The sequence below is a fragment of the Bos taurus genome, chromosome 1 (assembly GCF_002263795.3).
Source record: "Bos taurus isolate L1 Dominette 01449 registration number 42190680 breed Hereford chromosome 1, ARS-UCD2.0, whole genome shotgun sequence".
NCBI lineage: Eukaryota > Metazoa > Chordata > Mammalia > Artiodactyla > Bovidae > Bos > Bos taurus.
Window position 1 is genome coordinate 49,727,241 of NC_037328.1, and position 6,119 is coordinate 49,733,359.

At 36.3% G+C, this 6,119-nt stretch overlaps 1 pseudogene; it reads left to right on the forward strand.

Annotated features, from left to right (window-relative positions):
- The first annotated feature begins 1,649 nt into the window (after positions 1–1,649).
- LOC785980 (large ribosomal subunit protein eL18-like) lies at positions 1,650–2,346 on the forward strand (annotated as a pseudogene).
- The last annotated feature ends 3,773 nt before the right edge of the window (positions 2,347–6,119 follow it).

Sequence of the window (6,119 nt, forward strand, 5' to 3'; positions counted from 1 at the left end):
ATACTAGAAAGGAAATAAGGAGCTTCCCAGGTGGTGTTAGTGATAAAGAACCTACCTGGAGGTAAGAGATGCACATTCAGTCCTTGGGTAGGGAAGATCCCCTGGAGGAAGGCAGGAAAACCCTCTCCAGTATTGTTGCCTGGAGAATCCCATGGACAGAGGAGCCTGGCAGGCTATACAGTCCATAGGGTCACCAAGATTCAAACACGACTGAAGAGACTTAGCACACATGCATGCAGAAAGGAAATAAAATTTCAAAGAGCAAAGAGAAAGAGGTGTTTTTGAACATAGTTATTGTGATAGAGTAGCTTCAGGAGCACAGATTCAATAAGTGGACTCAGTCAGGTTACAGAATACAGAACTAGAATTTGGGATGTAAGGAACAAAATTTATAACTTTTTGATAATATTGATCTTATCCACAGAAAGAAAGAGAGATAAAGATGAGGCATATAAGACAAAATAATATCAACACATTTTTAATACTGAACACAGTAAGATAGAGAAAGTAGAAAATATACAATTATAGAATAGACCAATTCCAATCTGTGCCAATCAGTGAGGAGCAGATATATGAGAAAGCCGAAGAAGAGTTAATAGAATTCAGAATTCCCATTCCACTCTAAGCTTTATTATCCAATCTGTCCATGGAAGGATTCTTTAGCACATGATTTTTGCTTATGAAAGAAATATACTTAGAATTTTCTGTTAAGCATTGTGAATTTAATACATGCATTTATTTCTATTCTGTCTAACACACACACACACACACACATAAGCAATTAAAAAGGAACAAATTCATCTGCCTCCTTGGCAGAGTAGGCAGTGAATCAGTCTTATAAAAAAAAAAGGATAGACTCACAAAGCCAAAGAGAATTAGAACAATGTAGTGATGTTAACTACATTTTAGAATACTGGAAGCCAAATGGCCAGTTGTTACAAATTTACGAGACCTGACAGGGAGATTCTTGTGTGTGAGGAGGAGGATTAACAACAAGGTGAACATGCTTGTAAATTACCAAGCATGATTTGCTACTTAAAAATTTAAGTCTAAACTATTAGCTGTGAGGATATAAAAGTATTTTCCAATATACATGCTCTCAAATAATTTCTCCCTCTATATAATCACCAGCAGCTGCTGGAGAATGTTCTAAATCAAAACAAGGGAGGAAATAAGAAAGGAGGGCTTCCCTGGTGGCTCAGTGGTAAAGAATTTCCCCTGCTAAAGCAGGAGACCTAGGTTCTATCCCTGGGTTGAGATACTTCCCTGGAGGAGGAAATGGCAGCCCACTCCAGTATGCTTACCTGGAGAATCCCATGGATAGAGGAGCCTGGTGGGCTGCAGTCCATGGGGTCACAAAGGAGTCAGAAACAACTTAGCGACTGAACAAATAAGAAAGGAAAGTATGATATGTCTTCCAACTTTCTATCAGAGTTTCTAGTTTCAAACAACCAAAGAGAATTCTAGATGATTACCTAGATGAAGAGCATTATCTGAAAGATATGGGTCATCTGTAGACTCATTGGATGTGCTAGAAAAACAAGCCATACCACTGCACTGACCCCAAAGAAATGTGACACTTTTCATCTCTCAAGAAGTGGTGGAGGTGGGAGTGGGGTGAGGGCTGGTAGAATGGAAGGTTCAGTTCAATGAACCCAAGATCATGTACATCTAAACAAAGTCTGTTGGTTAAATTGTACAGATTTCTGGCCAGAGGATCAACACCGCCTTCAATCAAGTTGTGCTGAAGAGACTTTTCAAGAGTCACACCAACTGGCAGTGCTCTGTCCTTTTCCCTGATGATCCAGAAGATGAAGCATCCTGGCCCCAGAAGACAAAACAGCTGTGGCTGCCGGGACTATAGTGGAGAACAATGTGCATATCCAGGAAATGCCCAAACTGAAGTTGTGGGCTGTGCATGAGCAGACATGTGTGGAACCACATCCTCAAGGCCAGGGGTAAGAGCCTCACCTTCAAGCAGCTGGCCCTGGACTCCCCCAAGGGCTTCAGCATCATCCTGCTCTCTGGTCCTCACAAAAGCAGGGAGGTATACAGGCATTTCCTTAAGGCCCGGGGAGCAGCATGGCCACACCAAACCCTTTGTGGGACCAGAGGTTCCAGCGTGCCAAAGTCCAACCAGACAGATGCAGCTCCAAAAACTAACCCAAGATCCTGCCTTGTGATTAACGATTTTGGATGTAAGTAATAAAGAAAATGAAACAAAATGAAAAAAAAAATCACTGAAGCTTTTTGTTTTATTTTGCACACAAAATCACTGGGGATCAGTGGACACTTCAGAGATGACAACCTAGATACATATGGCTCCAGCCACTTGGTAGGAAGTGAGATAAGAAAAAAAAAAACAATGGTTTCGCTGTATCACATGATTACAGATCTAGAGTTTCCAGCAGGATTCCAGATGGTCAAACTTCTATAGCAGCTCAAAAGAAGCAGTGAGAACAGCAATCGGAGAGGGCAGTTAACTACTAGAGTTCCTTTCAAGAATTGACTGGGGGCCTTGACTTGCCCCTACCTATAAAAAGAACTGTTCCTTACAGTGTTATTTCTGAAACCAATGGAGAAGAGCACTCCCTGCCCCTTCCTTTATCCATCCTAAGCCAAGTTAAAGTTGGCCGTGGACACATTTGACTGAGACATCCTAGCTCACACATCTGCATCCCAGGTGAAAGGGTATCAGAGAAAATGAGAATCTAGCATTTTCAGCTTTGTTGTTATTTAGTCACTAAGTCATGTCCAACTCCTTTGTGACCCCATGGACTGTAACCCACCAGACTCCTCTGTCCATGGGATTCTCCAGGCAAGAATATTGGAGTGGGCTGCCATTTCCTATGCCAGGGAATCTTCCCAACCCAGGGAATATTTCCAACCCAGTGATAGAACGTCTCCTGCTCAGCAGGTGGATTCTTTATCACAGAGCCACCTGGGAAGCCCAGCATTTTCAGCTACTATACATTAAGACATTCTTTACTTCCCTACAATGTCCGTTAGAGAGAGAATTTTCCTAATTACATAAAAGGCTTCCGATGCTGGCCATACAAAACAGACAAGTGTTGTTTTGTTGTATTTTTATGTTTTTCTATGATATCCATGAAATAGTGGAGAGAGGTGAAAGGAATTGTCCTAGAGAACAACATGGAATATGAGGACGATGGTTATTCACTGAACTTAGACAACAACCAGACAGACTGGAGTGGAAGACTTACGAATTAAAGTTCTGGGAGAGATTTCCTAAAATTAAATTAAAATTATTCCAAAAATAGATTATTTGACAATTTTGACTTAGTGGAAAAATGGAACTGAGAAGTGTTAACCAATATGGAAAAGTTAGTCACAGATTGTAAGAAACACTAAATAACAATAATAATAATAATGGGAAATTAATTCCACAGATGAATACAAGCTGTGCAAGAAAAAAGTTTTAATACTGAGTGTGTGTGTGCTCAGTTTGGCTCTGAATTAAACAATATACACATAGCCATAATAACTACAAACTGAAGAAAGATTCAATTTGAATGCTAACAACTGGGTTCATTAGCTAGGAAAAGGAGATACACATATCTGTAAGAGGAACATCAGGATGTGAGAGCAGTTTAACAGAGCTAAATTTTCAGTTTCTATAGTAGATAGCCAATATACAATATCTGAAATTTGGGAAGATATTCAAAATGAGTTATTTTAAAACCTAGCCAAATAAAAAAAATGACTAAAAAATTTAAAAGTGGCATCCACCGGGGAGTACAGAACTGTTGCTGGAAAGGATGGACAGGAGACTACAGTTTACATTTTATATACTACCTTTTGATTTTTAAATCATTTCCAAGATTTATTTTTACATAAGTCACAATCTGTAAATTAAAAATCTGTAGCTACAAAGAATTCACTACTTACTTCTAGTAGCATTAAAGTTGCATTATTTGAAAAACTATATGTCACAGTATAGCAAAAACTATGGAGATTTTTATATCTTTTGACTCAGTAATTCCAGTCATGACAATTTATCACGAGGAAACAATTCAATAAAGGGAAATGCTATTTATTATAGCATTATAGATTTGTGTATAAAAAATAACTGTAAAGGATTGATGACAAGCAAATATGTTAAAATCCACAAATTCAAACTATATTGAAAATATACTAATTATTTTAGATGATAATATTTAACTAATTCACTACTTAGAAAGTGGTAAATAAAGGGAAATAATCAAGTATCTAACATGTTTCTCCCATACAAAACAAGTGCTTAACAAAATACTTGACTAATAGCCTCAAAAGAGAGACAACCATATATTATGTGCCAGCTGATAAAAGATACAACCACACATTTAAAGTGTTTTTGCCAAAAGTAACAAGCTTCAATCAGATAAAGCCATACAAAAAATCTAGTTTTAAATAAATTGCAAGAATAAAAATTAATAGGAAAGGTAATCTAAGATTTAAAGATACTAAGAAGATACATCAAAATAAATACAATGTTTTGACTTTATTTGAATACTGATGTAAACAAACTCATTGTAAATAAACTATCATATAAATAGGAAAATTTGAACATGGACATGTTATCAGATAATCTTAATGGGTTATTTCTAATGCATTTTTAAGATAAGATAATACTGTAGGTATGTTTAAAAGGGAATCCTTACCTTTTAGCAATATATGCTGCTATATTTACAGCATATTCTTGGAATACATTTATAATATTCTTGGAATATTTTCTATGTAAAACAATTGAAATGAAATGTAGGATTTGTCCTTCACTTATAATATTAAAAATTAATTGCACAAACCAAGTATTTCAGATATTTCATCAAATATGAAATCCAATTAACAATTCAAACCAAGTGAAATTGTATTTCTCTCATTCTTTCCTCTTCCTTATTCATTGCTTTTCTCTCTTTTTTATACTTATTCATATTTCATCTTCTTTTTTTCATATTATTTACCTTCTTGCTCCCTATTTCTTTCTCAAATAAATTTACCTATAAAGAAATTTCATTGTGGGAGTGCATTATGGATGTCCAAGTTTAGTACCAAACTTCAGAAATTTGGGTCTGTTAGTAGCCAAATTCAAATTTAACAGTAAATGCAGTATGGTCTTTTTCATAGTTATCTCCTGGTATATGCATAAGACTTAACCACAATAGTAACACCAGAATTTTCACATGGTCCAACTGTTAAATAACTCAGCATAATAAATTTAGCTGTTTTCACATGAACCACTGATGTGCAAAAATAATTTCCTTCTAATCAGTAATAATGACTATATACCCAATGAGTCACCGCTACAGTTTAAGAAGAAGACTGTGCTAATGTGTGAATAATTATTGACCTGATTAAGTACCCAATCTTGCTCTCAGGGAGAAAAAAAGTGCACATCATTTAACAATTCAGCTGTATATTTTCTGTGCGATAAAAGCAAGAGGTAATTTGGATAACTAACCCACCAGCTAAATTCCATGAGGCAGTTCCCAAATGTAGATGATTTTCATCTCCCTTAAACATTTCAGGAACCTACATTTTTCTCTGTTTTGTGTCCTTAATGTGCTGCCAACTATTTTCTTTTTTTTTCCCTAGAGGCAAAGGGAAAAAAGAATTAGAGAAAATGAAGTAGATGATAGGGTTTTATCTGTCTCTCAGTTGAGAGGGCTTGGAGTTCAGAGAAAAAGCTTTTACTAGTTAGTGCTAAGGAACATTCCTCCACAAGGCCACTTTTCAGTGCTATTAGAAAGGTAAGCCTTTTTTAGAAAGGAATGTACAGATTCCAGCTATTTAGCAAAAACCAAGTTGGAGTGTGATAAAGAGTTAGGAGCTGTTATTTGAAGGATTATAGTTGTCTCTCATCAAATTGTTACTTGTTTGTTTCCCTAAAATTATCTGCCATTAAGTACAAAGAAAGAGCAGTTTTGCTCTCCTGAAATGTCTTAACATTGTTAATCAGATCAGAGGTATAAAGCAGGAAAGAGGAATACAGTCTGGAAAAGATGCAAAGTTCTTCCTTTAGTGAAAGAGCATGTGAGATCTGAATGCTATGTTATTAACCACTGGGTAAATAGACTAGGTCAGAAAAGCTTTCTGAAAAATTAAAATTAGAAATAGCTTGG